The 6,000-nt window shown below is 45.0% G+C and overlaps 1 protein-coding gene across 1 annotated transcript in view; it reads left to right on the top strand.

Annotated features, from left to right (window-relative positions):
* Window positions 1-664: 664 nt before the first annotated feature.
* The window catches only part of LOC124553493, a 571,696-nt gene continuing 566,360 nt past the window's right edge, over window positions 665-6,000 (top strand). The window contains exon 1 of the mRNA XM_047127348.1: window positions 665-825. The gene's annotated coding sequence lies outside the window, so the exon portion shown is untranslated. The remainder of the gene's footprint in view (window positions 826-6,000) is intronic.

Genomic DNA, 6,000 nt, shown 5'->3' with positions numbered 1-6,000 from the left:
GCTGGCTGCAACAAACACGTGACTGTCGGCGGTGGTGGGGGCTCGGAAGGCGCCGCGAGCGAGTGTGCTGGGAGGGGAGGCGAGGCGAGCAACAGGTTTCGGCTCTGCCGGCTCGGCTTCCCTCTTTTAAGACTCGGTCAGTCTGGCTTCTGCGCTGCTCGAACAAACGGTAGAGAGTGCTGTGACGTCATTCGGCAGCGGTGCTCACCTCATCAGGTATATCGCTATTACGAAAGCGCCGCTTTATAGGGACGCTACGGGCACTGGCGTGATACACCGTTCCCCGTGCTGCCTGCGACAACCGTTACGTACATGTTTGCATGTACTTTCCCCGGTGCGTATCTAAACAGTGCTGAAATATAGCCGCCCTCTCCTCAAACACTCCGCGCCGTGTTTCTCGGAAGAGTCGGTGTACCATTACTTTTTTCCCCCGCTGTCATCGCACAGTTGGTATCTTTTGCTGCTTAGCTTGCCGGTAATACAAGAAGCAGGTCACCGATATACGTGGGAATCAGTTCGGTCCGCTACCGAGTTCTTTTTTTTTTTTTTTTTTTTTTTTTTTTTTTACAACGTATAGTATTTCGCCGCCGCGTGTGTCGGTCGGAACTTGTGGCAGCTTGAGTGAAGTGAGTGCGTGTTGTGTGTGGGTCGCCGTCAACGCAGCACTGGTGATGTGACGTCGGCGTCATCGTGGCCAGTGACGAAAACTCCGGGAATAAGTTTGCGCCGGCTCCTGCTTCTGAGACTGCTGCTTCTGCAAAGGGACAAGGCTCGCGTCGAGTTTCCCGCTGCCGCTGATGGCTCTGACCGCACTACGACAAAATGGTAAGTCAGTCTCCTGCATTTAGTCGTACACCCGCACTTTCAAGTACCCTAAAAATCTGAGTGCGACGCTGGAACCCCTTCCCCTGAAATCTTGGTTCTGGTGGCAGTTTGAACCGTTGCGCAACCCAAAGTCCAGGCTAGGCTGGAAGGTGATAATTTGGTTGTGAGTTCGCGAAGCCACGGAATGTCAGTGCCAAATAAAGATTATGGTAACAGATTGGCCACTAGCAAAAAGCTAATATTTATATTCGTTCCATATGTAACTCACCAACTAACTAAAACTGCAAGGTATTTTCAGAAAAACGAAACCTCCTTGCAGATTTATTGACACATAGTCAGCATGGTTTCAGAAAATATCGTTATTGTGAAACGCAACTAGCTCTTTATACTCATGAAGTAATAAGTGCTATCGACAGGGGATGCCAAATTGATTCCACATTTTTAGATTTCCAGAAGGCTTTCGACACCGTTCCTTACAAGCGTCTTCTAATCAAACTGCGTGGCTACGGAGTATCGCCTCAGTTGTGCGACTGGATTCGTGATTTCCTGTCAGAAAGGTCACAGTTCGTAGTAATAGACGCAAAAGTCATCGAGTAAAACAGAAGTAATATCCGGCGTTCCCCAAGGAAGTGTTATAGACCGTCTATTGTTCCTGATGTCTATTAACGACATAGCAGACAATCTGAGTAGCCGTCTTAGATTGTTTGCAGATGATGCTGTCATTTACCGTCTTGTAAAGTCATCAGATGATCAAAACGACTTCCAGAATGATTTAGACAAGATATCTGTATGGTGTGAAAAGTGGCAATTGACCCTGAATAAAGAAAAGTGCGAAGTTATTCACATGAGTACTAAAAGAAATCAGCTAAATTTCGATTAAGCGATAAGTCACACAAATCTGAAGGCTTTAAATTCGACTAAATACTTAGGGATTACAATTACAAATAACCTAAATTCTAACGATCACATAGCTAATGTTGTGGGTAGAGCAAACCAAAGACTGCGATTCATTGGCAGAACACTTGGAAGGTGCAACAGGTGTACTAAAGAGACTGCTTGCACCACGCTTGTCCGCCCTATTCTGGAGTGTTGCTGTGCGGTGTGGGATCCGCATCAGGTGGGACTGACGGATGACATCGAAAAAGTACAAAGAAGGGCAGCTCGTTTTGTATTATCGCGAAATAGGGGAGATAGTGTCATAGACATGATATCTGAATTGGAGTGGCAATCATTAAAACAAAGGCGTTTTTCGTTGCGACGGGATCTTCTCATGAAACTTCAATCACCCGTTTTCTCCTCCGATTGCGAAAACATTCTGTTGCCACCCACCTACGTAGGGAGAAATGATCATCACGATAAAATAGGAGAAATCAGGCCTCGCACAGAAAAATTGAAGTGCTCGTTTTTCCTGCATGCCGTTCGAGAGTGGAACCGTAGAGAGACAGCTTGAAGGAGGTTCATTGAACCCTCTGCCAGGCACTTTATTGTGAATAGCAGAGTAATCACGTAGATGTAGATAGATTAAAACTGTGTGCCGGACCGAGACTCAAACTCAGGACCTTTGCCTTTCGCTAGCAAGTGCTCTACCATCTCTCTTTTTTTTTTTCATTTTGTTCTTTGTGTTTGGTCGTTGCAGACGTCACATGACATCCAGTAAAATCCGTTTGTTAGTCCTTCCACTCAGTTTTTTATTACAGAGGTCAACTGCCTCTGTGACCGAAGACGCAGAGCTACCGAAATTTTACACTTCAGGTGAGTTTTGAACTCACGACCCTCCGTGCAACAGTCTAGTATCATAACCACTACGCCACGGTGACTTTTGGTACCCAAGTACGACTCACGCCCCCTCCTCACAGCTTCACTTCGGCCAGTACCTCGTCTCCTACCTTGTGTATTCGGTAAAGTTATATTAGGTAATGAAGTCTCTACTATTTTGATCTGTATCATATACATATATCGTAAATAAATGACAAAAAATTTTTGATCTCGTATACTTCGACAGGAAGTGCAAAATGGCTAAGCAGGGATGGCTAGAGGACAAATGTAAGGATGTAGAGGCTTATCTCACTAGGGGTAAGATAGATACTGCCTACAGGAAAATTAAAGAGACCTTTGGAGAGCAGAGAACCACTTGCATGAATATGAAGAGCTTTGATGGAAACCCAGTTCTAAGCAAAGAAGGGAAAGCAGAAAGGTGTGAAGAGTATATAGAGGGTCTATACAAGGGCGATGTACTTGAGGACAATATTATGGAAATGGAAGAGGATGTAGGTCAAGATGAAAAGGGAGATACGATACTGCGTGAAGAGTTTGACAGAGCACTGAAAGACCTGAGTCAAAACAAGGCCCCGGGAGTAGACAACAATCCATTAGAACTACTGACGGCCTTGGGAGAGCCAGTCCTGACAAAACTCTACCATCTGGTGAGCAAGATGTATGAGACTGGCGAAATACCCTCAAACTTCAAGAAGAATATAATAATTATAATCCCAAAGAAATCAGGTGTTGACAGATGTGAAAATTACCGAACTATCAGTTTAATAAGTCACAGCTGCAAAATACTAACGCGAATTCTTTACAGACGAATGGAAAAATTGATAGAAGCCGACCTCGGGGAAGATCAGTTTGGATTCCGTAGAAATGTTGGAACACGTGAGGCAATACTGACCCTACTACTTATCTTAGAAGAAAGATTACGGAAAGGCAAACCTACGTTTCTAGCATTTGTAGACTTAGAGAATGCTTTTGTCAATGCTGATTGGAATACTCTCTTTCAAATTCTGAAGGTGGCAGGGGTAAAATACAGGGAGCGAAAGGCTATTTACAATTTGTACAGAAATCAAATGGCAGTTATAAGAGTCGAGAGGTTTCAAAGGGAAGCAGTGGTTGGGAAGGGAGTGAGACAGGGTTGTAGCCTATCCCCGATGTTATGAAATCTGTATATTGAGCAAGCAATAAAGGAAACAAAAGAAAAGTTCGGAGAAGGTATTAAAATCCATGGAGAAGAAATAAAAACTTTGAGGTTTGCCGATGACATTGTAATTCTGTCAGAGACAGCAAAGGACTTGGAAGAGCAGCTGAACGGAATGGACAGTGCCTTGAAAGGAGGGTATACGATGAACATCAACAAAAGCAAAACGAGGATAATGGAATGTAGTCGAATTAAGTCGGGTGATGCTGAGGGAATTAGATTAGGAAATGATACAGTTAAAGTAGTAAAGGAGTTTTGCTATTTGGGGAGCAAAATAACTGATGATGGTCAAAGTAGAGAGGTTATAAAATGTAGACTGGCAATGGCAAGGAAATCGTTCTGAAGAAGAGAAATATGTTAACATTTTTCTGAAGAAGAGAAATATGTTAACATCGAGTATTGATTTAAGTGTGAGGAAGTCGTTTCTGAAAGTATTTGTATGGAGTATAGCCGTGTTTGGAAGTGAAACATGGACGATAAATAGTTTGGACAAGAAGAGAATAGAAGCTTTCGAAATGTGGTGCTACAGAAGAATGCTGAAGTTTAGATGGGTAGATTACATAACTAATGAGGAGGTATGGAATAGAATTGGCACAACTTGACTAGAAGAAGGGATCGGTTGGTAGGACATGTTCTGAGACATCGGGGGATCACCAATTTAGTATTGGAGGGAAAAAATCGTAGAGGGGGACCAAGAGATGAATACACTAAACAGATTCAGAAGGATGTAGGTTGCAGTAGGTACTGGGAGATGAAGAAGCTTGCACAGGATAGAGTAGCATGGAGAGCTGCATCAAACCAGTCTCTGGACTGAAGACCACAACAACAACATACTTTTGTGGAGCGATCCACTCATAGACATGATGTATTCATTGTGCATGTAACGATAATATTTTGATGTTCGGTCCACGAACTTACTGTAGGTAATTGTTGAAACAACTGTGTATACTACCAGCAACTTCGCAATATGTTTATTGTCTTATGAAGTTCGTTGTCAAGAGTCACAAGCAATTTGAAAGGAGCAGTAGCATTCATATAAAAATAGGAACCAAGAAAAGAAGAACAGCCTCGAATATTCACAGCTTCAACAGCTTAAGGATTGCACTGAAAGGGTATGCAGAGGTAAAAACATTTGACCACCTCATCTCCGGTGTAATTATTAGTCTGCAATGAGCACTAAAGTGCTTGGAATAGGATGCAAAAAAAAAAAAATCCACTCTCAAATAGAATGTAAAAAGTGAACCACTAAACCTTACCGCGCGACCTCCCGATTTCTGTTCTTTTATAACCATGATCATTCCTACCTGTGCAGGTGAGCGCCGATAAAATACACTTCTGGAAATTGAAATAAGAACACCGTGAATTCATTGTCCCAGGAAGGGGAAACTTTATTGACACATTCCTGGGGTCAGATACATCACATGATCACACTGACAGAACCACAGGCACATAGACACAGGCAACAGAGCATGCACAATGTCGGCACTAGTACAGTGTATATCCACCTTTCGCAGCAATGCAGGCTGCTATTCTCCCATGGAGACGATCGTAGAGATGCTGGATGTAGTCCTGTGGAACGGCTTGCCATGCCATTTCCACCTGGCGCCTCAGTTGGACCAGCGTTCGTGCTGGACGTGCAGACCGCGTGAGACGACGCTTCATCCAGTCCCAAACATGCTCAATGGGGGACAGATCCGGAGATCTTGCTGGCCAGGGTAGTTGACTTACACCTTCTAGAGCACGTTGGGTGGCACGGGATACATGCGGACGTGCATTGTCCTGTTGGAACAGCAAGTTCCCTTGCCGGTCTAGGAATGGTAGAACGATGGGTTCGATGACGGTTTGGATGTACCGTGCACTATTTAGTGTCCCCTCGACGATCACCAGTGGTGTACGGCCAGTGTAGGAGATCGCTCCCCACACCATGATGCCGGGTGTTGGCCGTGTGTGCCTCGGTCGTATGCAGTCCTGATTGTGGCGCTCACCTGCACGGCGCCAAACACGCATACGACCATCATTGGCACCAAGGCAGAAGCGACTCTCATCGCTGAAGACGACACGTCTCCATTCGTCCCTCCATTCACGCCTGTCGCGACACCACTGGAGGCGGGCTGCACGATGTTGGGGCGTGAGCGGAAGACGGCCTAACGGTGTGCGGGACCGTAGCCCAGCTTCATGGAGACGGTTGCGAATGGTCCTCGCCG

The sequence above is a fragment of the Schistocerca americana genome, chromosome 11 (genome assembly GCF_021461395.2).
Source record: "Schistocerca americana isolate TAMUIC-IGC-003095 chromosome 11, iqSchAmer2.1, whole genome shotgun sequence".
Lineage (NCBI taxonomy): Eukaryota > Metazoa > Arthropoda > Insecta > Orthoptera > Acrididae > Schistocerca > Schistocerca americana.
The sequence above is the reverse complement of the archived record's forward strand: the minus strand, read 5'-3'. Positions and strand labels throughout refer to the sequence as shown.